This window comes from Ovis canadensis, chromosome 3 (genome assembly GCF_042477335.2).
Source record: "Ovis canadensis isolate MfBH-ARS-UI-01 breed Bighorn chromosome 3, ARS-UI_OviCan_v2, whole genome shotgun sequence".
Taxonomy (NCBI): Eukaryota; Metazoa; Chordata; class Mammalia; order Artiodactyla; family Bovidae; genus Ovis; species Ovis canadensis.
Genome location: NC_091247.1, coordinates 204,778,922 through 204,803,095, shown reverse-complemented (window position 1 = coordinate 204,803,095; position 24,174 = coordinate 204,778,922).

Here is a 24,174-nt window from a genome sequence, read left to right as displayed (position 1 = left end):
AGTTTTAAATCTCAAGATGTATGAAGATAATAACACCATTATCTAAGAAACTTTCTGCTGATCTCGTGATTTGGGGGTGTTGGGATTGCCTGCCCCTCTAATTTGGCACAATGTGATACAGGAGGAAGTAAGGGGAATTAAAACCTTTCTGTCTGATTTTTATTAGTTAAGATTTACTTAACCTTAGAATATATAACCAAGTTTTATTTTTGGATTTTCCTAAGGAATAGTGGAGAAGAAGTGGGAAGAGAATGCCAAGAGCTATGGAGTTAAGGTGCAGAATCTTATCTGACTTAGAATGGGGCACAGGTTTTTGCTAGAATATCTCAAAAGATTCTGGAACTCAGCTTCTCAACTACATCTTTAGCCCTCGGGATGTTGATGATATACATAAAGCCCAGCAGGAAAGTTTACTTTGAATGTGGCCTTGGGTCATGTCTTTCCTATGGGGAAATTCTACAGGGGGGCTTTGCTTAAACAATCTAAAACAAAACTAATTATTCACATGGGGCTTTGGAAGAGGCATGTTTTATGAATCTGAAAGCTATGGCTTTTAACCACTTGTGTTGTAGAAACTAAAGGCTAAGTATGTTAGTCACGTCCGATTCTTTGTGACCCCATGGACTGTAGCCTGCCAGGCTCCTCTGTCCAGGGGATTTCCCAAGCAAGAATATTGGTGTAAGTAGCCATTTCCTTCTCCAGGGGATCTTCCCAAGCCTGGTATCAAACCTGGGTCTCCTGCCTTGCAGGCAGATTCTTCACCATCTGAGCCACCAGGGAAGACCCAAAGAAACTGGACATGTTACTGAATCTCTCTAGACCTCAGTTTCCTCAGTAGATGAAGGTAGTAATCGAAGACGTTTCATGTGTAAGACTGATGTCAGGATTAATGAGATAGTCCATGTAAAGAATTTAACCTAGTGTCTGGTATAAAAGGGATTCTCAATAAAGATTAGTTGCTAGTAGGATGACATGTTAATATATTTGGGTTGCCTGATTTCTTACAGCCTTGGTTTCTTACAGTGTCCCCTTACAATGGTTTGGATGAAAGAGTAAATGTCCACTTGAGCTAGTTTTATTCAGTGAGCGTTAAGTGTCAGTTGCTCAGTCAGCTCTCACTCTCTGTGAACTCATGGACTGTGGCCAGCCAGCCTCCTCCGTCCATGGGATTTCACAGGTAAAATTACTGAAGTGGGTTGCCATTTCCTTCAGGGAATCTTCCTGACCCAGGGATTGAACCCACTTCTCCTTGAGAAGAAATCAGAAATTGAGAGAACCATAGGAACCATGCAGGAGACCTGGGTTCCATCCTTGGGTTGGGAATCCCCTAGAGAAGGGAAAGGCTAACCACTCCAGTATGCTGGCCTGGAGAATTCCATGGACTGTATAGTCCATGGGGTGGCAAAGAGTTGAGCACAACTGAGTAACTTTCACCTTCACTAGGAGCCGTATGATTGGTTGGAGGATCAGAGTTCACGAAGGGCAAGGTGAGAAAGCTATCCTGAACACAGACAGGTCTAAAGTCAAAGGGAAGTTGCTAAACCTTTTCTCTCATATACTCTACCGTCCTTTTAAGAGCTCTCTCCCCACTTTGAATGGTCTCTATTACTGCTGGGCACTCTCTTCCTGAGTGTGTCAGTTCCACACTGCTTGAGACTGCCTGTGCTTCCCATGATGGGGTGTAATTCAGGTCAGCTTTTTTGGAGCAATGCTTCATGTTCTGGGTGCTGTGCTTTCTGTTGTGAATCACCTTCAGTTTAATCACTTTTAGTCACCATTCTCTAACCTCCATTGTTGGTAAATAATCTCATACCTACTTTCAGATTAAATTGCAATGGATCTTTAAACAATATGTCTTTCTTGAGTGGGTAATTAAATGAATGAACACATGTGAGGCTTTTGTGTTTGAATAGGTCTGGTGATACAGTCTTGTAATAAACCACTTGGAAAAGGTAACTTTTAGGCTCTATCTCAGGCTGATAATGGAGATGGTGTAAAACAAGAAGCTTTCTGGGATGTCTCTTAAATCACATGGAGATTGGTGATTCTTTTACCTACCTGCACAGCGGAAGAGATTTAAGAGAATATTCAGAGGAAGATGATGTAGGATAAATGGGTGGGATGTTGAATAATTAAGTAATAGTGAAATAAGATAAAAGTGATAAAGTAACAGAGAGGAGTGGAATTTGCTTTGGGGGCAACTGAAACTAAGAGTATATGAGTTATTTCAATGATTCAGTTCAGTTCATTTCAGTTGCTCAGTCGTGTCCGACTCTTTGTAACCCCATGAATCGCAGCACGCCAGGCCTCCCTGTCCATCACCAACTCCCGGAGTTCACTCAGACTCACGACCTTCGAGTCCGTGATGCCATTCAGCCATCTCATCCTCTGTCGTCCCCTTCTCCTCCTGCCCCCAATCCCTCCCAGCATCAAAGTCTTTTCTAATGAGTGAACTCTTTGCATGAGGTGGCCAGAGTACTGGAGTTTCAGCTTTAGCATCATTCCTTCCAAAGAAATCCCAGGGTTGATCTCCTTCAGAATGGGCTGGTTGGATCTCCTTGCAGTCCAAGGGACTCTCAAGAGTCTTCTCCAACACCACAATTCAAAAACATCAATTCTTCGGCGCTCAGCCTTCTTCATAGTCCAACTCTCACATCCATACATGACTACTGGATAAACCATAGCCTTGACTAGAGGGACCTTTGTCGGTAATGTCTCTGCTTTTGAATACGTTATCTAGGTTGGTCATAACTTTTCTTCCAAGGAGTAAGCGTCTTTTAATTTCATGGCTGCAATCATCATCTGCAGTGATTTTGGAGCCCAAAAAAGTAAAGTCTGACACTGTTTCCATTGTTTCCCCATCTATTTCCCATGAAGTGATAGGACCGGATGCCATGATCTTTGTTTTCTGAATGTTGAGCTTTAAGCCAGCTTTTCACTCTTCTCTTTCACTTTCATCAAGAGGCTTTTGAGTTCCTCTTCACTTTCTGCCATAAGGGTGGAGTCATCTGCATATGTGAAATTATTGCTATTTCTCCCGGCAATCTTGAGTTCAGCTTGTGTTTCTTCCAGTCCAGCGTTTCTCATGATGTACTCTGCATGTAAGTTAAATAAGCAGGGTGACAATATACAGCCTTGACATACTCCTTTTCCTATTTGGAACCAGTCTGTTGTTCCATGTCCAGTTCTAACTGTTGCTTCTTGACCTGCATACAGATTTCTCAAGAGGCAGGTCAGGTGGTCTGGTATTCCCATCTCTTTAATAATTTTCCACAGTTTATTGTGATCCACACAGTCAAAGGCTTTGGCATAGTCAATAAAGCAGAAATAGATGTTTTTCTGGAACTCTCTTGCTTAGCCTGCATTTTGTGGGGCTTCCCTGCTGGCTCAGATGGTAAAAAACCTGCCTGCAATGCAAGAGACCCAGTTTTGATCCCTGGGCTGGGAAGATCTCTTGGAGAAGGGAATGGCAATCCACCCCACTATTCTTGCCAGGGAAATCCCATGGACAGAAGAGGCTGGAGGGCTATAGTCCATGGGGTTGCAAAAAGTTGGACATGACTGAGCACACACGTGCCTGCTCACATGCTTATACTCACTTTATAGATGAAGCTTATAATAGTTAAGTAACTTGCTCACGGTCCCATAGTCAGTGATGAAGTAAGCATTCACCAGGCTCCTCTGTGCATGGAATTCTCCAGGAAGGAGTACTGGAGTGGGTTGCCATTTCCTTCTCCAGAGCATCTTCCCAACCCAGGGATCAAACCTGAGTCTCCTGCATTGCAGGAGATTGTTTACCGTCTGAGTCATCAGGGAAACCCAATATATGTGATGTAATTAAAGAAACGATTGGATAACCTTAAAAATGAAGACAAGAATTCTCAAAGAGAAAATCCTTTTGATTTCCATTTGACTTCCTTCTCTGAGCTCATGCCTCATTTTCTCCCATGCACATGTTTACCTGATACAGCAGTGCTGTGTGTTCCACAGACTTGGAAAAAGCAAATTAGAAATGCTGTACTCATGTATCATCATTACCTCTTATCAAAGAATTGTCTGTGTGACCAACCTGGCCTCCAGATGTACCCTAACCATGAAACTAAAAGCCTTCCTTGGTGAAAGTGAAAGTGTTATTCACTCAGTCATGTCCAATTCTTTGTGATTCCATAGACAGTAGTCCACCAGACTCCTCTGTCCATGGAATTCTCCAGGCAAGAATACTGGAGTGGGTTGCTATCCCCTTCTCCAGGGGGTCTTCCTGACTCAGGGCCCTATTGAACCCAGGTCTCCTGCATTGCAGGCAGATTCTTTACCAACTGAGCCACTAGGGAAGCCAGGAGCCTTCCTTATTGGACTTGAATTTCAATAACAGCAAAGTGAAGTGTGGTGATATGTGTGCTTGGACAAGGAATAAAAGCTCCACTGACCACTAGGAGATTGTTTTATTTTTTTAAAGTGGGATGCTTTGAACTCAAAGACTATGAAAAGCAAAGTGAAGAGATGAAGCTGTTTCTCTATTCATTTTATTCTGAAGAAACTGCAATTGACAGGAAAGAATGATAAACCAGATTCAACTCTATCCCCATCTTATATTTTAAGATATAAATATAACTGATTAACATTTAAGTGAATTGGATAGAGCTCTTAGTCCGTAAAGTGTGATAGATAGGCTTGGTTACCCAAAATTTTACATCTCTTACCCCTTCAACCTTAGTTCTTTCAGCTTTTCTTTTTCATACCCTTTGGTTTGTATGTGTTCTCAGTTTTTTAACTATGTAGGTCTTTCTGGCTATAAGGGTGAAAATTCACTTTAATGGAAATATTTGTGTATATTTGAAAACTCAGTTGCGTCTATGCTTAAGAACAATAAATTAAGAGTATGGGCTTCTCAGGTGGCACTAGTGGTAAAATCCACCTGCCAGTGCAGGAGACATGGGTTCAGTCCCTGGGTCAGGAAGATCCCCTGGAGGAGGAAATGGCAACCCACTCCAGTATTCTTGCCTGGAAAATTCCATGGACAGAGGAGCCTGGTGGGCTCCATGGAGTCAAAGAAAGTTGGACATGACTAAGCATCTGAGCACACACATCTCAGCACATGGGATTGACAGATATACACTATGTATAAATAGAGAAACATAAAGAACTTACTGTATAGCATAAGAAACTATATTCAATATCTTGTAATAACCTATAATGAAAAAGAATCTGAGAAAAGTTTTATATATATATATATATATATATATATATATATATATATGTATGTATGTATGTATAATGACTTCCCTGGTGGCTCAGATGGTAAAGCGTCTGCCTACAACGTGGGAGACCTGGGTTCGATCCGTGGGTTGGGAAGATCTCCTGGGGAAGGAAATGGCAACCCACTCCAGTATTATTGCCTGGAAAATCCCACGGATGGAGGAACCTGGTAGGCTACAGTCCATGGGGTCGCAAAGAGTTGGACACGACTGAGCGATTTAATGTATATATGGGCTTTACAAGAGGCACAGTGGTAAAGAGAATGTGTCTGCCAATGCAGGAGACACAGGAGATGCAGGTTTGATCCCTTGGTCAGGAAGTTCTCCTGGAGGAGGAAATGGTGACCAACTCCAGTTTTCTTGCCTGAGAAAAACTCCATGTACAGAGGAGCCTGAAGGGCTACAGTCCGTGGGGTCACAGGGGGTCAAACATAGCTGAGCTACTGAGCATGTGTATGTATATACGTAACTGAATCACTTTTCTGTACACCTGAAACTAACATAACTATAATTCAATAAAATTTAAAAGAAAAAGAAAAAATGATTAATTTGCATAATACACTGATTACTACAGTTATTACATTTTTTAAAGACATGCAACATTTCTGATTTCCGCTCACAAGTGTTGGCCAGAAGTCAACAGGGCCATACTGAACCTCAGAGGAGGCTGTCAAATTTTGTGCTCTGGAAAAAGAAAAATTAGACTTATGAATGGCTCATGATCTTTGCCCCACTACTCCTCTCACAGAACCCTGATATCTTTAAATAGCTGTCTAGATTAAGCATAATGAGTATGATGAAAAATGAAGGATTCTATTGTATATGAAAGTGAAAGTAGCTCAGTCAGGTCCGACTGTTCGCGATCCCAAAAACTATATAGTCCATGGAATTCTCCAGGCCAGAATGCAGGAGTGGGTAGCCTTTCCCTTCTCTAGGGGATTTTCCCATCCCAGGGATTGAACCTAGGTCTCCTGCATATCAGGCAGATTCTTTACCAGTTGAGCCACAGGGAAGCCCAAGAAGAAAGGTTTCTCTGCTGTATATCATTAAACTTAAATCTTTTTTCCAGTTCTATTGAGATATAATTGACATACAGCACTGTATAAGGTGAAATATAGAGCATAAAGATTTGACTTATAATTGGACTTTGACACTTTTGAAAATGTCGTTATTGAAACTTGACTAATACTGCTTACTTTTGTCATCAAGTCTTAAATTCATAAACCTTGATTTTTTTTCCCCCTAAACTTTGATTTAAGATTGGTTTTGACACTACACTGAAGAAGAAAAGATTGCTATTTTGAGATCATTAGATATGAGCCAATTGAACATAAGAAGAATGAGTCTTCTAGGAAAGTTAAACACAGGATATTGTTTATATTAACGTGAGACAAAATGAACCACTGCCCCAAACTGCAAGGATCCCAATTAAATATGCATTTCCTCTGGTGAGAAACAATGTCAAAAGTGGAATTAAATAATTAACTATATATTTTTCTTTCTCTTAACATACCTTCTCTTTTGTATCAGGCACTAAAAACCTGCCCACCTTGAAATCTTGAATATTGAAAGTTTTGATGTTTCCTCCTTTTTCCCTTAAAGATTTCACATTTCCCACAATTTTGTAGCACTGCTATTACTTCTCCCTTCCCTGTGCCCCCAGTAACCCCAGTTCCGTGCAACTTGTAAAAGGCATTCTGACCCTAAGACTTCATAGTGGGTGGCAGATGGCCTTGGTGAATGACTATTTCTGCTGTTAAAATAAAATGACAGGAAACACCACAGAGAGGGCTCTTCTATTTGAAAAAAAAAATGTGGGTTGTCACATGATATAAAATACAAATCTAAGGAAGGGCTTTTGTTACTCACTAACCTCATGGAGTGTGATGATCACTAAAAGGAAAATGCAATGTCCACCTTCAAGACTTTGTGAAAGGGGCTTTACGTGAAAGGCAAGACAGTGCTTCCCGGCCTACTGCTTACATGTGTAGCAATTTATTATATGAAAATGCAGAGCATAATTCAGACAACTTTAGAGCACTTATTGAGGTTGCCAGGCAAAAATATCTCCCTCCATGCTACATTAGCATTTTTCTGGTTTAGACCAGCGCATCTTTTTGAATTAGGTTGCATGAACCATCACATCCAAAATGTAAGTTTAATATGTATATTTAAACATTTTTTTCCCTTCAGAATGGAGTTATAATTCGTATTATACTCTATCTATTCTGAAAAAAATTATAACAGTCGTATTGCAGTCTTTTGTTCCCCTCAAATACACGTGGGGAAATTTTAAGAGCTGAAATCTTAATGTTGAGGGGATAAGGAATTTTATATATATATATATATATATATATATATATATATATATATATATATATAGTCAAGAGTGTCCCTTATTCCACCTTAAAAATTTCTGAGACCTTACTAATAATTCTTAAACCATGATCATTCACCTTGAATGTTCAATATTATGCTTAAAATCTTATACTCTACTTAATTGTTTTCAACAGCCTTTTTATTGAGCATCCACCAGGCAAAAAACTACCATTCCAAGTGCTCTGGAACCTTCTGCTTTCGTTTATTAATAATTCCCAAACAGAATGTCTGCTTCAGACATTAGTTGCTGAAATAGAATTGAATCTTAATTAGTTCAAGAGAAACTCCTACTTAAGTGGTCTTAGAGAAAACGCACTCATTTCCCCTCTAATATATCCTCCTGTTGTTTGACTGTGATGAGAATGGTCTTTAAAAGAGGCCTCAGGTGTTAAACCAACTGTTCAGGCTCATTGTCAGCTGCTGGTTTCTAGAGTATTAATTCAAAATTAGTGAAAATATAAGACTATGTCTACATTGGCCAACTCTATTGCGAAATTGAGCAATTTTCAGTTAAGGGTGCAGCGTTCTCTACAATGCCCTTGAGGAAGATTCAGAAGCTCATTCTATTTCCATCTGCTTCCATCATTAGAGAATGCAGTTGATTGATTCAACCTCACTAACAATAAGAACGGATGCTGCTTAACTAAGAGGTGAGTATGGGAATAATATATATGCCAAAATTAATAAAAATAACACTCTCTTGCTCCACATACATATGTAGATACAGAATTTCATATATGTGTAATTCATATATATAATTGTTTTAAGATAATTTTATGGTTTGAGGACTGGAATGGCCTTATTTGTATTGGGTTCTTATTATTTTTTATAATTAGTTAATTAATTTATTTATTTTCGGTTGTGCTGGGTCTTCATTGCTGTGGGTGGGCTTTCTCTAGTTGTGCTGCACTAGCTTCTCATTTTGGTGGCTTCTCTTGTTGTGGAGCACAGACTCTAGGGTGTGTGGGCTTAAGTAGTTATAGCAAACGGGCTTAGCTGTCCTGTGGCATGTGGAATCTTCCCCAACCAGAGATCTAACCTGTGTCCTCTGCATTGCAAGGCAAATTCTTAACCACTGGACAACCAGCGAAGTCTGCGTCGTTGTTATTATTAAGTGAAAAGTGCAAAGGAAGAATGGACATCCATGAGTTGGCTGCTGCCTCTCCTCTAGTCTTCCTATCAGGAAAAAGAATACTGAATACTAATACCACACATTTTCTGCACCATTGATTGAGTGCCTATAATATAATGTTATTAGCAACACTATTGACAGTATTATTATTGGTGTATAAAGTTTATGTCTCTAAACATATCAAAAGTTTCTTCTGGGTCAAAATTTGTGTATAATTAAAATTCCTTGTGGATTTAATAAGTGCTATATTCAAAACAGGCACTCAGGAAATATTTGTTGGAAGATAGATTAATCAGAAGCGTTATTTTATAAACCATGTATTGAATGTTTAAGGTACAGATCGTTAATTGCCCCACTCAATGTCTATTCACCCCTTCTCTTTGTAAGAACAGAACCCCCCATCATTCCTCACATTACCTCCCCCTCCCCCATTGCCCACAGCCACCATTTTTGGTAGGGTGCATGGCTGTCACTTTTCACTTTCATGCATTGGGGAAGGAAATGGCAACCCACTCCAGAGTTCTTGCCTGGAGAATCCCAGGGACGAGGGAGCCTGGTGGGCTGCCGTCTCTGGGGTCGCACAGAGTCAGACACGACTGAAGTGACTTAGCAGTAGCAGCAGCATGGCTGTCTAGCTAGGGACTACGTTTCTCAGTCTTGCTAAGATAATATGTTCAATGTCTAGGACATTTTCTTTTAAAAAACAATGAAACTGCCTTTTACTTCTCTCACCTTTCCAAGGGTGGTGGTGAATCAGCTTCACCCATGCGCAGTGAGCAACACTTAGGAGATTGTAGAAAAGGAGGGGGAGAGAATCTTGACCGGGAAAGCTATGATGTATTCTGAGCCTCTAACGCATCTCTGCACTGTTAAATGTGAGAAAGCTGGAGTTCTATTTTATTTGACTGATTCTATTTTGAGGTTGCTTTGTTACTGTAGCTTCCCTAGCACTTTCAGTTCAGTTCAGTTCAGTTCAGTCGCTCAGTCGTGTCCGACTCTTTGCGACCCCACGGACCACAGCTCTTTTTCGAAGACGCCGTCCCAGAATCCCATGGACCCACTCACTGTCCTCCAGTAGGACTGTGATAATCTAAGAAAGCAGCTAGGCTTGACTTGTGAGAGCATTTGTGGCCTGTTGAAGAGAAGAGAGCACTTCCCAGGTGACTCAGCAAGAGACACGGGTTTGATCCCTGGGTCACGAAGATCCCCTGGAGGAGGAAATGGCAACCCACTCCAGTATTCTTGCCTGGAAAATCCAATGGACAGAGGAGCCTGGGGGGCTACAGTTCATGGGGTCATAAAATGTCAGACACAATCCAGAAACTGAGAATGCACAGAGTGGAGAAATTTAAGGATGTGTTAAGGATGCCTGCTCACAAGTAAATTAGGGGCAAACCTCGTCAAAGCTTAAGTCTTCCTTGTAGAGAGGCACTGTGCACTCGGAGGCCAGAATCTCACAGATGATCAGAGTGAGCTGCTCTTTGTTGGTTATGCAATTTGTAACTCTGCCTCAAATAAATAGGGATGTATTTTAAACTTCGTAAATAAAAAACAAAGCTGAAACTTGGCCTTGGATAATTAAACTATTTTTTTCCCCTAAAAACCTCCAGAGCTTCTCTCTCTCTCTCTCTCTCTCTCTCTCACACACACACACACACACACACACACACACACACACACACCCCAAAATAAAAAAACTATAAACGAGTTGAGAATAGAGATTGTTTCTTGTTTTTGCTTACATGGAAATCTTATTTCTATACGTAGCAAAACAGAGAACTCATCTTTGGGGCTCTGTTGAGGTTTGTTGAATTGATGGTTCAGAATTCAGAAGTTCAATAATATTATGGATTTTCTAGTTCTTATAAATTTATAAAATGTTTCACTATGATTTACTAATCTAAATGTTATTTTCCCATAATTGGCCATTTTTCTACACTACTTATAGTACAAAAAGAAATGTTTGGAAAAGTTTTCCAAATACAAAAGGTTCAAAAGATTGCTAGAGTTATTTGGGCTTATAGTGGTCCTTCAACTGAGATATCTAGAAATGTTTGCTAAAAACTTTATCCTGCATTTTAAATCAAGAAAGCAAGATTTGTTTCTGATCAGTGTTAATGTATTTACAGAAAAGTATCCATATAAAAACCAGATCAAGTTTGCTTTTTTTGAGCAATAAATTTAAACGTTATATTAATAACATTTTCCTCTATCATACCAAGTTTTCAAGGAAAGAAGAGTTTTCTCACTGATATGTTGATTGCTTTTGTCTGGGGAAACAACAATTACCCATGTAACAGTTGTTCTGGGAAGATTCTTTGTATTCTGTGTTGAGTTGTTCCTCATCATAAAAAATCAGTCTTGGATAGATAAATTTTCTCACTTATACTGATATAAATCATGATTAATAGTGTCTAAATATCTCATTTACTGTACAATTTTAAAGAGCTGATTAAATCATTGTACATTAAAATATAGCCTTTTGAAGATTTTTGGCCATCCCTTCTAGAAAAAGCATTTTTAAAAACTACTTGAAAAGTAATATCAAAATTCAATAATAACTCCCAAAAGAATGAATGACATAAGAGTTGATTAATTTTTTTCCAAATTAAAATTCTCCATTAATATCCTGAGTTTTCAAGATTATTCTAAATAACATCTCCACTAACCTCCTTTTTCTTGGAGAGCAATTTTTTAACTAAAACAATTAAGTTTTGAGATCTATTTAATTTTTACTTCTTTTAAGTACCAGCATAAACATCTGCCATCTGGCATGGAAATTACCTCATATGGCGGGAGGAGAGATGAGATTTATTTAAAAGTTCTTTGTCTTTTATACTTCTCCCTGCTGCATTTTCCGCTAGTGTAATTTGAACCTGACTGTATTTAAATAACCATTTATCGTCATAATGGAAGAGCCGACTTAAAAATACATAACTGCTGTCATTCCAGAAGACTGTATTAAGGAAACATAGAATTTGCCATTCTAGATCAGACCATTTGTCTGTCTTGTCTAACATTTGCCTCTGGCAGTGACCGATATTGAGGACATTGGAGAACAACAGAAATATGCAACATGAACACAAACCATTTTTTAGGGGAATAATTATTTTCTCAGTTGGTAATCTTACACTATGGGATATTAAAATGGAATCACCCCTACCTGTTTATATTATTAACATTTTTATTAATCAATAAGCTAACCAGTTTTGTTAAAATTATTTTAGTGAATGATACTTAATAATCTATAGTATTTCTGCATATGAAATAATCTTATGCAACTAACATTCATTTTTAAAAATGCTATGATTTTTAAACATGAGGAAAATATGGAGAAATTTAGGCTGTTCAGCAAAAAATAAAAAATAAAAACAAAAAACCCAAACCCCGCCCCCCTCAAAAATACCAAGCCTTTAAATTTGGCTTGTAGTTCAAAGTCTAGATAAAAATGTATTTACTACAAAAGTGCAGCTTACAGGTCCAGAAGACTGTCTAACACTATCTAATTTGATACTAAATTTACTGTTGATGGTACCAGAATAATCCTATGCTGAGTGATTAATGGGTGGACCAGAATGTAAGCCTAGAAATTTGTATCTTGCCTGACAACTCACCAGTGTTGTGGAAAAAATATCACAGAGACAAATTCATTCTTGATCCATCTCTGAAGTTATTGGTAGATGCAATGAACAAAATACTTACCAAGTGTAGACCTCAAATACACACACACAAACACACATACCCTCTCTCTAATGCTCCAATCATATCATTCCTTGTGTTCACCAAGATCATCACCTTTGCTCATCCCTTCCTTACTTGTCCCTAAGTGAATATAAATGACTTTCCTCTGAAATTATGTAAATTATGCACATTTTTCTTTAAGACCACAATAATCTCAAGGAATTCTAAGTGCATAAAATCTGTGTATTCTGTCAGTCAAATTCTCACCTAGCCCACAAAAGGTACTTATAAAACAGCTTTTCTATTACTCCTTCACGAACAGAAAAAAAAAAAAGATTGAGAATCAAAATGAATCTTTGTTAATTAGCAATTCTGCCCAAATCACTAATAAAGTGACTACCTATTTGGAACCATCTTCTCAGTGTTCAGAAATCAAGAGTTTTAAATAATTTGAGTAAATACCTGCATACCTCGTTATTCAGATAAGCTGAAAAACAGTGAGCATTAGAGGGTGGAGATGGTATCACATGACATTTCCACCCTCCAAGGTGCTGGTGTGTCAATTGCTAATTTAATAAACTCTCTTCCTGAAATGGCTGGTGTCTTTGGAGGTATATATATTTTAAAGTTGTTTTATTCCTTATTGGGAATAATGACATCCTACATGGCCATGGATAAATAACTAAAGATATCCAAATGGAGGGTGAATGAGTTTTAGAAGTATTCGTTAAGTACATTCATGCTCAGTTGCATCTGAATCTTTGCAGCCCCATGTACTGTAGCCCACCAGACTCCTCTGTCCATGGAGTTTTCTAGGCAGGAATACTGGAGTGGGTTGCCATTTCCTACTCCAGGGGATCTTCCTGACACAGGGATTGAACATGTGTCTCCTGCATCTCTTGCATTGGCGGCAGATTCTTTACCCCTGAGCCACTAGGGAAGCCCTCTCCTTCGGTAAGTAAGCAGTTGAAAATGGTTTATTTCGATTGGCTTTGTACTGAACTGGCAGCAAAGGGAAAGGAAAAAAAAAAAAAAACAACCAAACAAATTCATCATTTCCTAAAATAAGTGATGGAATGTTTACTTTCAGCCAAGCTCTAAAGACATCTGGAAATCCTTGAGTTGGTTCCTTAGCTCCTTGCATTTTGTAGGTTAGTCTTTCCATGAAGGCAAAAAAAAACTTACTTTGCACAAATTCTTCATCTAGCTGAAATCAATCCTTGCCTTTAACATGAGGCATGTGCAATCAGAAATAAATGTTGCCAAGCTTCCATCCATAATTCTACTAGACAATTTTCAAATCTGTCAGCCAGAATCTTGACTTTAGCATAAGATATGTCTTATCTATCCTTCTAGGTCAGCTATTCTCAAAGGGAGCACTCTAGTCTCTGCACCCCTCCCTCCCCAGGACACTTGGCAATTCTGGAGGTATTTTTATTGTCATCCCCATGGGTAAGTGCTGACATAAAGTGGTTAGAGGCCTAAGATGTTGATAAACATCCTACAATGCACAGGGCATTCCATCCACAAAAAAAGAATTTTCTGGTCCAAAATATCAATTGTGCTGTGGAAACCCTGCTCAAAATGGAGGGCATTAGAAACACAGTTGGAGAAAGTGTTGGCATGTCCAAGCACACTCTGGAATGAGAATTCTCTTCACTATAATGTAAGTTAACTGTAAATATATATATTGATAAAAGTAGTACATCAGGCTTTTTATATCCATTTTTAGCATTCGTTTCTAAGAACTGGAAAGAGCCCTTTTATGGACTTGTAGTTTGTTCCTCAGTTTTCTGGTGTCTCTGGTGTTCCTGCCTCACCGTTCTTGACTGTGTTCCATGTGTTTTGATTGGTCATATCCTGTGTTACTATCTGCAGTTCGCAAATGATGGAGAATGCAGTAGACTCAAATTAATTTTAAGTAGCAATCTTTGTCATCTTCTTTCTATCAGAAAAGAAGATGCTCAGCAGCCCTGTGTCTAACCTGAGCATTCTGTGCTATTCTGGACCAGATTAAGAGATTTGTTCCACAACCTTCCCCAGAAAGGATCCCTCCTGAGTAAGTTCCAGTTGGAAAGGCATCCTTTGTGGACTGTTAACTATAAACATCATGACATTCCTTGAGCAATATCGGTAAACATCCTCTCATCCTTTCCACCCTTCTTATAGCAGCTACTAAAAAAACCCTTTTTTGTAATTTAACCATTGCATGCCCAATAGCAAGAAGGCAAAATGACATTAAGTCTACAGGACATGCAAAAGTGCCTTTATAGTTCCAGGTGAAGAACTGCAGGGAAAATTTATCATTTTAGGTTTCCTGAGAGGGGAGGTGCATTACCACTTGCCATCTACCCAGTCATTTCTTTTCTTTTTAAAAATTCTTGTAGGGTTTCCCATGTGGTGCTAGTGGTAAAGAATCCACCTGCCAAAGCAGGAGATGCAAGAGACACAGGTTCAATCCCTTGGTCAGGAAGATCCCCTAAAGAAGGGAATGGCTTCAGTATTCTTGCCTGGAAAATTCCATGGACTGAGGAGACTGGTGAGCTATAGTCCTTGGGGTCACAAAGAGTTGGACACAACTGAGTGGCTAACACTTTCACTGTTTCAAACCTGAATACATACCTCCAATATATTCTCCAATGATCAAACTTAAAAATCCCATTTCTCAGGCCTAAATACATACATTTATAAAAGTAATACATTGGGCTTTACTTTACCAGATGACTGGCCTAATTTTCCATTGTCATTGTTTTCCCCTCATTGACAACGCAAATGATAAAGCTGTGCCCCCCCCCCCCCACCTTCCTTACTGGCCCTATCACAGTGTGAGTTTTATTGCTTGACCATTTCTAAAGACGTGAAAGATGGTTATCTTCAGACCACTGTTAAAGGAGAGTAATAATAATAATGAGACTAAAATCCAAATTCCGAGAAGACACATGTTGGATTTAGAAGCCCATGTGCTTGCGCATGATGTGAAAGGTGTACTGAGAAGGTATTAATCTTATTTTCTCCCTTCATTTTACATGTAAGCTGTCATTATTGGGATACGAATAAAATGAACATAATTGTGATAAATGGGAAGCGCATTTGGGAGTCAATACACTACTTGGAGAGAGTGTACTAATCAACACCAGGCGGTGGGCTAATGCACCCTGCAAACAAGCACATCGGAGAGATTCTAAATGTATAACTTAGGGAAGCTTGGCATTTAACTTGAGTTGCTTTTGGCTTTAAGGTGAAACGAAAGGTACAGTCACAATAGTTTGTGGATTACATACCAAATTATGTCAAGACCATGGAAAATGCAAAACCAATGCTATCTCCCTAATAAGGCTTAGCATATACATGAGTTCTTCAATGAATGTTAAAAAAAGTTCATAAAAATGGGTGGGAGAGTCCCACATCTATTTTTGTTTTTAATGAACAGTGGAAAGGAAGAGCAAGAGAAGCAATGAGTTCTTAGTTTGAAAGCTTTGCCTTATGTATTAACGCTGATGAACATAATTTTAAAAATGCAAGTGCCAGAGTCTCTAGGCTATTGGGGATCTGCCATCTTTTAAAACATACTTTTTAAACTTGATTCTTAATTATTCATAGGTAAATGAAACTCAGTGCTTTTGATGTTCTCAATATCTCTTATGTAACTTCAGTTTTAACGGCAATACTGTTTTGGTTTTCCTATTCCAGTTTGCCAAGAATCTAGAAAAATAGGAAGTCTTTGGTTCTGTTATTCCTGCTAGAAACCATTTCTTATGCTTCTAAGAGAAGAGTAGAAACGATAGCAATTTAACTAAATAGATACATGGCTTGCTGGATTGGGTTTCTGTTGGTTAAGCATTGCTTTTGAAAGTAGCAATTCTACCGCCGATTTGAGGGTTGAATAGTAATTCTTATTAACATTAGAAACCTTGACTCTTCCTTCAGGTATTTCAGAAGTGCCTCTGCTGAACTCCCTTTAGGGGGCTGATGAATTAATTAGTTTTTACCAAGCATCTACTATGTGTCTGATTCATTGTTAGGTACCTGGAGAGCCACATGTCAAACAATATGGTAAAACAAGAAACCCATAATCACCTGGAAAAGTCTAATTCCTGTTTGTAAGTTCAGAAAATAATCACCTGGAAAAGTCTAATTTCTGTTAGTCAGTTCAGAAAAGAGTTGAAATATTGAAAACAGGAGGAAAAAGTGATCATGGCCAGAAAGAGGAGATAGATACCCCAGCTGCCATATTACGATCTACCATCACATGCACCCTCTCTCATATCCCTGCTCAAAAACCAGGGATGACTTGGTAATATATGAGCAGCTATTTGGAGAATAACCAAAAGTGGGATAAACCCAGGGAATGTAGCTGGTGACTAAGAATGGTGTGATGGGATAAGGGCACAATTGAAAGGCTGCTTACATCTGTAACCATCATAAGCTTGTTGACAGACATCAAAGACATTACAGGATGGGCAGGGAGCCAGCAGTGGTTATGAGGTAGTTGCCAGCTTTATTTACCATCAGCTGAATCAACATTGCGCTCTGTGACTCAAACATACTAACATAAGTATGTAATAATAGTTGTTGTTCTATATATCAGCTATTCCATAAATTTTCAGAAAGGACAATATATCAACATGGCTCTATGCAAAACCTTCTCTTAGCAAGCACTTACCCTCACAGTCTACTGTATTTCTGGCCATATGTAGGGACTGAACAAACAAAAATGACAAAGACATGGCCCCTGTCCTCAAACAAAACAAAGCAATGGAGTACTTTCTTCTGAAATGTGCTGATATTCTTATCACACCAGGATCATGGTTATGGTTGGTTAAACATATTGGATAAATGTAGTCATTTTGTTGGTTGAGTCCACACAAGTTGAGCCCTTTCAGTCAGAGGATGATTTTTAAATGAGGTGGGACCTGAAGGAAGGATTTGAATACATCAAAGGGAGAAAGAGCATTCTGCATGGGTGGAAATATGGAGGTGAGAAAGAATCTAATTTTTGGAAGACAGCATGGCATTTGCCTGACCTGACAAGGAGTCAATCACTGAAATCAAGTGGGAGAAAAGGAGTTTCTGCATTGCTTAAAGTGTAAATAAAGTCTTTGGAAAGAGATTTGGCCAGGAAGTTAGGAAATCTGGATTCAGCTTTGTAATCTTGAGCCAATCAGCCTTAATCTATTAAGTATTAATTCTCCTATTCATAGAATGAGGGTAAAAATACATATTTGTCTATCATGTAATGTACATCTTCATCGCAGAAGGGTTTCTAGACTGAATAAGAACATAAAGCAAATTGCTTTAAGCTCTTGGAAGAAAGATGCTATTCAAATCTAAAGAATTATATTAAGATTTTATATTCACTCACTTTTATATGTGGTTTTGCTGAAAGAGAAAGATTAGTTTGAAGTTTATCCTGCTGTTTTGGTAAAATAGGTAAAAATGTCTTCTTGATTTTTTTCTGAGCACAAGATAAAACTTATTGTCCTCGGCTAAGTAGATTAGCAGCCATTTTCGTTGAACATCCAGAGCTCAAAGTAGTATCTGTCTTATTCATATATAACCTAAAAAATAGCACATAAACTTATAAAATTTAATTTAAAGCTAAGTTAAATACATGAAATAATTTTTAGTTTCAAATTTGTTTTTCCTGTGTAGTACAAACAGTCTTTCTTGATGTCAATTTTAGTAGTTTCAAAAAAGGTTAATACACATTTCTTCAAGTAGATATTTTAGTTTTTTGTGTTTTGTTTCTTTGCAAACTTGCTGTTTTACTTCTCTACTACTCAACTGTATTTGAATAATCACAAAACGTCTTCACTCTTCTATACAACTAAATTCTCAACTCTCAACTAAGATCATATTGCTTCTTAAAATCTAAGAAAGATAGGATTAAATCTTTATTTAAGGTCCAATGGAAAGTCTAGTACAAGAAGGAATGTTGTATATGAGACTTCTGCCTCTTTCAAAGTAGCTCAGCTTATGAGTCATTTTGCTATCCTGCTCAAGCTGCCCTTGTTCAAATCATATTTTCCTAGACATGGAACTCATCTTGTTTCACTTCAGTTCAGTTGCTCAGTCATGTCTGGCTCTTTGCAACCCCAGGGACTGCAGCATGCCAGGCTTCCCTGTCCATCACAAACTCCCAGAGTTTACTCAAACTCATGTCCATCAACTTGGTGATGCCATCCAACCATCTCATCCTCTGTCATCCCCTTCTCCTCCCACCTTCAATCTTTCCCAGCATCAGGGTCTTTTCAAATAAGCCAGTTTTTCACATCAGATGGCCGAATTATTGGAGTTTCAGCTTCAGCATCAGTCCTTCCAATGGATATTCAGGACTGATTTCCTTTAGGATGGACTGATTAGATCTCCTTGCAGTTCAAGGGACTCTCAAGAGTCTTTTCCAACACCGCATTTCAAAAGCATCAATTCTTCGGTGCTCAGCTTTCTTTATAGTCCAACTCTTAGATCCATACATGGCTACTGGAAAAACCATAGCTTTGACTAGATGGACCTTTGTTGGCAAAGTAATGTCTCTGCTTTTAAATATGCTGTCAAGGTTGGTCATAGCTTTTCTTCCAAGGAGCAAGTGTCTTTTAATTTCATGGCTGCAGTCACCATCTGCAATGATTTTGGAGGCCCCCAAATAAAGTCTGTTTCCACTGTTTCTCCATCTATTTGCCATGAAGTGATGGGACTGGATGCTGTGACTTAGTTTTCTGAATGTTGAGTTTTAAGCCGCATTTTTCATTCTCCTCTTTCACTTTCATCAAGAGGCTCTTTAGTTCTTCTTCACTTTCTGCCATAAGGGTGGTGTCATCTGCATATCTGAGGTTATTGATATTTCTTCTGAAAATCTGGATTCCAGCTTGTGCTTCATCCAATCCAGCATTTCTCATGATGTACCCTGCATATAAGTTAGATAAGCAGGGTGACGATATGTACTACTTTCCTGATTTGGAAACAGTTTGTTGTTCCATGTCCAGTTCTAACTGTTGTTTCTTGACCTGCATACAGATTTCTCAAGAGGCAGATCAAGTGGTCTAATATTCCTGACTCTTTAAGAATTTTCCACAATTTGTTGTGATCCACACAGTCAAAGGCTTTGGCGTAGTCAATAAAACAGAAGTAGATGTTTTACTGAAACTCTCTTGCTTTTTTGATGATCCAGTGGATGTTGGCAATTTGATCTCTGGTTCCTCTGCCTTTTCTAAATCCAGCTTGAACATCTGGAAGTTCACGGTTCACATTTTGCTGAAGCCTGGCTTGGAGAATTTTGAGCATTACTTTACTAGCATGTGAGATGAGTGCAATTGTGCAGTAATTTGAATATTCTTTGGCATTGCCTTTCTTTGGGATTGGAATGAAAACTGACCTTTTCCAGTCCTGTGGCCACTGACTGCTGAGTTTTCCAAATTTGCTGGCATATTGAGTGCAGTACTTTCACAGCATCATTTTTAGGATTTGAAATAGCTCAACTGGAATTCCATCAGTTCCACTGGTTTTGTTCATAGTAATGCTTCCTAAGACCCACTTGACTTCACATTCCAGGATGTTGGTTGTAGGTGAGTGATCACACCATCACGGTTATCTGGGTCATGAAGCTCTTTATTGTATATTGCTTCTGTGTATTCCTGCCACCTCTTCTTAATATCTCTGCTTCTGTTAGGTCCATACCATCTCAGTCCTTTACTGAGCCCATCTTTGTATGAAATGTTGGTAACTCTCATTTTCTTGAAGAGAGCTCTAGTCTTTCCCATTCTATTGTTCTCCTCTATTTCTTTGCTTTGATAACTGAAGAAGGCTTTCTTATCTCTCCTTGCTATTCTTTGGGACTCTGCATTCAAATGGGTATATTTTTCCTTTTCTCCTTTGCTTTTAGCTTCTCTTCTTTTCACAGCTATTTGTAAGGCCTTCCCAGACAGCCATTTTGCTTTTTTTTTGCATTTCTTCCTCTTGGGGATGGTCTTGAACCCTGCCTCCCATACAATATCACGAACTTCTGTCCATAGTTGTTCAGGCACTCTATCAGATCTAATCCCTTGAATGTATTTCTCACTTCCACCGTATAATTGTAAGGGATTTGTTTAGGTCATACCTGAATGGGCTAGTAGTTTTCCCTAGTTTCTTCAATTTAAGTCTGAATTTGGCAATAAGCAGTTTATGATCTGAGCCACAGTCAGCTCCTGGTCTTGATTTTTCTGACTGGGTAGAGCTTCTCCATCTTTGGCTGCAAAGAATATAATCAATCTGATTTTGGTATTGACCTCTGGTGATGCCCATGTGTAGAATCTTCTCTTGTGTTGTTGAGAGAGGGTATTTGCTATGATCAGTGTGTTCTCTTGGCAAAACTCTATTAGCCTTTGCCCTGCTTCATTCTGTACTCCAAGGCCAAATTTGCCTGTTACTCCAGGGGCTTCTTGACTTCCTACTTTTGTATTCTAATCCCCTATAATGAGGAGAAGGCAATGGCGACCCGCTCCATTACTCTTGCCTGGAAAATCCCATGAACAGAGGAGCCTGGTAGGCTGCAGTCCACGGGGGTCGCTAAGAGTCACACACAACTGAAACAGCTTCACTTTCACTTTTCACTATCATGCATTAGAGAAGGAAATGGCAACCCACTCCAGTGTTCTTGCCTGGAGAATCCCAGGGATGGGGGAGCCTGGTGGGTTGCCATCTATGGGGTCACAGAGAGTCAGACACGACTGAAACGACTTAGTAGAAGCAGAAGCCCCTATAATGAAAAGGATATCTTTTTTAGGTGTTAGTTCTAGAAGGTCTTGCAGGTCTTCATAGAGCTGTTCAGCTTCAGCTTCTTCAGTATTAATGGTTGAAGTATAGACTTGGATTACTGTGATATTGAATGGTTTGCCTGGAAACAAACAGAGATCATTCTTTCATTTTTGAGACTGCATCCAAATTCTGCATTTCAGACTCTTTTGTTGACTATACTGGCTACTCCATTTCTTCTAAGGGATTCTTGCCCACAGTAGTAGATATAATGGTCATCTGAGTTAAATTCACCTTTCCAGTCCATTTTAGTTCACTGATTCCTAAAATGTCAATGTTCACTCTTGCCATCTCCTGTTTGACCACTTCCAGTTTGCCTTGATTCATGGACCTAACATTCCAGGTTCCTCTGCAATATTGCTCTTACCACATTTTGCTTACCTGCTGTCATAGATAAACTTATCACAAAAGACTTTTTGGTGTTAGCCAAGTTTAACAGTACTTGAGGAAATGGACAGGATCAGCAATGCGATACTGGAATGTGTTTGTGTGTGTGTCAGTTGCTTAGTCATGTCTCTTTGTGACTCCATGGACCATAGCCCACCAGGCTCCTCTGCCCATGAAGTTCTCTAGGCAAAAATACTAGAGTGGGTTACCATTTCCTTCTTCACGGGATCTTCCCAAACTAGGGACTGAACCCTGATCTCCTGAATCTGCAGGCAGGTTCTTTACCATCTGAGTCACCAAGGAAAAATCACATACTATCTATCCCACTTCTTAAAACACAATTTACTTGTGTTTTCTGAAAATCAGGTTTTAGCCTTCTTCCATGTTTTGGGGGCATCTTTTTCTCTTAAAAGCCCAACATAAGACAAAATAAAAACAAAATTTTCTCATTTTTATAATGTAGAACCAAATCCCTAGTCTGGTTAGATACTATAAATAACATGCTTGGGGCTGGTGCACGGGGATGACCCAGAGAGATGTTATGGGGAGGGAGGTGGGAGGGGGGGTTCATGTTTGGGAACGCAAGTACACCCGTGGTGGATTCATGTCAATGTATGGCAAAACCAATACAGTATTGTAAAGTAAAACAAAGTAAAAATAAAAATTAAAAAAAAAAGAAACATTCAAAGAAATATCAAAAAAATCTGATGTTTTAAATAGTCATAAAACCATTTTTTACTAGGTGGTTTAATTTTTCCCTACAGGGAAGCAAACAAAAAAATTCCAGTAATAGAATAATAATCAAGAAGAAAAAAGAGAATACCATCTAAAATATTAATAATAGAACAATAGTGGCTTCCCCAGCAGTTCAATAGTAAAGAATTTGTCTACAATGCAGGAGACACAGGAGATGTGGATTTGATTTCTGGGTTGGGAAGATACCCTGGAGAAGGAAATGGCAACCCACATCAGTATTTTTCCCTGGAAAACCCCATAGACAGAAGAGCCTGGTGGGCTACAGACCACAGGGTTGCAAAGAGTCAGACATGACTGAATGACTAAGCATGTATGGCTATAATAAACTCTACTCACCCAACAACTATCTATTTTGAGGATCCATTGTACATTAGGTATCTTATTTTGCTCTGAAAACAAGTTGATTAAGATAATGCTCTAGTCTCCATGAACTCCCATTCATTCATTCAGGTGAAATAACAATCATGTAATGGCAGCAAGTTCAAACTCATGGAAGCACATTTCAAAAATGATATCCAATCAGACTCCCTGACTTCAGACTATACCACAAGCTACAATAATCAAAACAGTATGGTAATGGCACAAAAATAGGCACATAGATAGACAGAACAGAATAGACAGCCCAGAAATAAACATATGCAACTATATGGTCAATTAAATTATGAAAAAAGAGGCAAAAATATAAAATGCGGAAAAGAGAGTGTCTTAAATCAGTGGTGCTGGGAAAACTGGACATCTACATGTGAAAATACAAAATTAGAACATTTTCTCACACTATATTCAAAACAAGCTAAAAATTGATTAAAGACCTAAATCTAAAACCAAGAATTATAAAAACAGAAGCAGAACACTCTCTGACTTAAATATTAGCAGTATTTTTTTTTTCTGAATCTGTCTCCTCAGGCAAACAAAACAAAAACAAAAATAATCAAATGGGCCCTCAGTTCAGTTCAGTTCAGCCACTCAGTCATGTCTGATTCTCTGTGACCCCATGGATTGCAGCACACTAGGCTTCCCTGTCCATCACCAATTTCTCTGTCCATCATCAAATACACCCTAATTAAACTTAAAAACTTTTGCACAGCCAAAGAGACATTGACAAAATGAAAAGACAACCTACTGAATGGGAGAAAAAATTTGCAAATGGTATGTCCAAAAAGTGGTTAATATCTAAAATATATAAATAGCTCATAGAGCTCAATTTAAAAAAATTGATTAAAAAATGGACAGAAGGCCTGAATAGAAATATTTTCAAAGAAGATGTATAAACTGCCACAAGACACATGAAAAGATGCTCAACGTTGCTAATCATCAGAGAAATTAAAATCAAAATGAGATATCAATTTACACCTGTCAGAATAACATTGGTCTATTATTGGAACCTTGGAAGGAAAGCTATGACAAACCTAGATAATGTGTCAAAAAGCAGAGACATAACTCTGCCAACAAAGGTTCATCTAGTCAAAGCTATGGTTTTGCCAGTGGTCATGTACGGAGGTGAGAGTTGGACCATAAAGAAGGCTGAGTGGCAAAGAACTGATGCTTTCAAATGTGGTGCTGGAAAAGACTCGGAGTCCCTTTAAGGAGATCAAACCAGTCAGTCCTAAAGGATGTCAACCCTGAATATTTATTGGAAGGACTGATGTTGAAACCAAAGCTTCTGTAGTTTGGACACCTAATGTGAAGAGCTAACTCATTGAAAAATATCATGGGGAAGATTAAGGGCAGGAGGAGAAGGGGATAACAGAGGATAAGATGGTTGGATGGCATCACTGACTCAATGGACACAAGTTT